Raw genomic sequence first — 3,480 nt, 5'->3', positions numbered from 1 at the left:
ATCAGAACTTTATAAAATGAAATTGGTAGATGGAAACTGTGTGGAAACCAATTAGAAGAGACTATTCTTGTTCTAGGATGGTACAATTAATTCATCACCTGGTTTAATACTATCATTTGTCTCTCTCTTTCTTTTACTCTTTTAGTTGTTTCAGTCATTTGACTGTAGCCATGCTGGAGCACCACCTTTAGTCAAGCAAATTGACCCCAGGACTTATTCTTTGTAAGCCTAGAACTTATTCTATCGGTCTCTTTTGCCGAACCGCTAAGTTACGGGGGACGTAAACACTCCAGCATCGGTTGTTAAGCGATGTTTCGGGGACAAACACAGACACACAAACATATGCATGCACACACACACACATATATATACACGCATATATATATATATATTATATATATATATATATATATATATATATATATATACATATATACAAATATATATATATATATATATATATATATATATATATATATATATATATACATATATACATATATACATATATATATATATATATATATACGACTGGCTTCTTTCAGTTTCCGTCTACCAAATCCACTCACAAGGCTTTGGTCAACCCGGCGCTATAGTAGAAGACACTTGCCCAAGGTCCCACACAGTGGGACTGAACCTGAAACCATGTGGTTGGTAAGCAAGTTACTTACCACACAGCCACGTTCATTTTGATATAAGCATTCAGATCAAACATTAGTCTGAAGAAAATTTCTTTCTCTTCTCCAATCCTTTTTAGAGGTTCTGAAAAGGATCTTGAACCCTACCCATCCTCTTCTGACTAAATGGTAACAAAATTTTAACGATAAAAATATTTATTTCTCTATTGCCCACAAGGGGCTAAACATAGAGGGGACAAACAAGGACAGACAAAGGGATTAAGTCGATTATATCGACCCCAGTGCGAAACTGGTACTTTATTTATCAACCCCAAAAAGATGAAAGGCAAAGTCGACCTCGGTGGAATTTGAATTCAGAACGTAACGGCAGACGAAATACTGCTAAGCATTTCGCCTGGCGCACTCACATGTCTGCCAGCTTGATGTGAATAATATGCATCTATGCTATCATCCTCATCATTATCACCTAACATCCATGTTCACAGATATGTTGGATAGTTTCACAGGATCTGACTGCATCAGGCCCCAGTATCTGCTTTGATATGGTTTCTATGATCAGACACCCTTCCTTATGTCAAGCATTCTCTAGCTTGTATAGGGCTTTTTGCTTTCTTTTTGTGCCACCAGCACTAGTGATGTCACCATGCAGCTCGCAAGACTACAAACCTAAAGGGGGCAGCTTTACATTAGGGGACGAGGAGTAAAACATATGAGAGAAGGAACAGGTTTTCTTCTTTTCTTCTTTGCTGTAATGCAGCCTCATGACTGTGAAGGCACATGGCTTTGTGTTAGAGTATTCAGCTCAGAATTGTAAGGTTGTGAGTTCAAATCCTGGTGCTCCATTGTGTCCTTGAGCAAGACACTTTATTTCTTGTTGCTCCAGTCCACTCAACTGGTAAAAGTGAGTTGAAATTGTAATTCTAAGGGCCAGCCTTGTCGCATTCTGTGTCATGCAGAATCTCCCTGAGAACTACATTAAGGGTACACATGTTTGTGGTGTTCTCAGTCACCTGCATGTTACTTTCCTGAACTGGTTGTTTCACTGATCAGATCAATTGGAACACTCATCATTGTAATTGATGAAATGCTAGTCGGGGTTGGGAACAATATCTCTATACAAAGGATAGCATTAATACAATGAGTAATACCTAGATGATGTTTACTAAACCTTATATTAGGTTGTCCGGAAAGTTCGTGCTGATTTATAGTAGCTTACCTTTCGACTTCTTTTAGAACATGGTTGAGTCAATAAAATAGGATTTTACTACACCTCCATTTGGAGAACAGTTTAAGCTATCTTTTCGTGGAAGAAGGTTTATGTTCTTATAACCTGTGTTAATTCTGTAACCCTTTAAAATGGAAGATAAGAAAGTTCATTTTCGGCACTTGATGCTTTGGGAACCAGACAAAAATTGCTGCTGCTCGGCTAGGATGTGATACCCTACCCTCCATATTCACCAGATATTTCTCCCTTGGATTTCCACTTATTCAGGTCTCTGCAGAATAGTCTTAATGGTAAAAATTTCAATTCCTTGGATGACGTAAAAAGATACCTTGATGAATTCTTTGCCATGAAACCACCCCAATTCTGGGAAGAGGGTATTTTCAAGTTAAAGGAAAGATGGAGACGCATTGTGCAACAAAATGGTTCCTATTTGGTTGATTAAAAATGTAATGGCAAGTATTTATTGACCTTTTTCTTTCCTTTAAAAATCGGCACGAACTTTCAGGACAACCCAATATTTGCCATTGAACAAAAATATATTAACTGAATTAATATGACATTTCATTCATAATCAAAAACTGAAAATATTATGTTCTCCGTAATTATTTAACTTTAAAATGTAAAATTTATAAAATGAAACTTGACATACAGGGTTGAATGAGATTTTGATGAAATCTGAAAGTCCGTGTTATGAAGATCTATTGTTAATTTTAGCAATTTCAAGTTTCCAGCGTATTTCCAAATCTGGAGGCGACATACTCTAAGGGAGACAACTGCATGTTCATGTTAACGTCTTAAACTTTATATATAAAGCTAAAATTGCCTGTGTATGGCAGGTTTAGTAGCCTTCAACTAACACTATCTCCACAGAGATACTGCGGCGCAAGTTGACCAAAATTGAGAGTATGATAGAAGAAGGCTTGCTCTTCCTTCCGTAGAAGAAAAATTTCAAATCGGACCATGTTAACACCAAAAATTATTTACATCAAAAAGGTGCTTTTTTTCTATGAAAATCTCTATTTTTTACGATTTTTTTGACTGCTGTGTCACCATTTTTCGGTGTATTTCAACTAGAAAAATGTTCACTTAAAGAGAATAACAAGCTACATAATGCAAAATTTTTACTTTTCAAAAATTCCAATTGACTAACTGCCACCCATAAAATTTCTGTGCCTACAGTAAAAAGGCTTATTATTACATTCACCCTTTTCATCTTTTTAAGGTCAATAAAATAAAGTACCAGACAAATGCTAGAGTCAATGTAATTTACTGGGGCCCCTCCCCTCAAAATTACTAACCTTATGTCAAGATTTGAAACAAATTACATTCTCCTTGAGTAAGTGTCTTCTATCATAATCTCTGGTCAATCAGAACTTTGTAAAATGAAATTGGTAGACAGAAACTGTGTGGAAGCCAATTAGAAGAGACTATTCTTGTTCTAGGATGGTCGAAACAAACCCGAGCAAGGCCAGGCGATACTGCTTAGTAGATTAATAAATTGACAAATAAATGAAAATAGTGCACCACAAACTGCCTAAAGACAGGAATCAATTGAAATCGTATAAATAACCAAAATATTAAAAAATTTTATTTTGTATCAAAGAATAGTTACCATCG

The sequence above is a fragment of the Octopus sinensis genome, linkage group LG5 (genome assembly GCF_006345805.1).
Source record: "Octopus sinensis linkage group LG5, ASM634580v1, whole genome shotgun sequence".
NCBI classification, from domain to species: Eukaryota; Metazoa; Mollusca; class Cephalopoda; order Octopoda; family Octopodidae; genus Octopus; species Octopus sinensis.
This window is presented reverse-complemented; position numbering follows the sequence as displayed.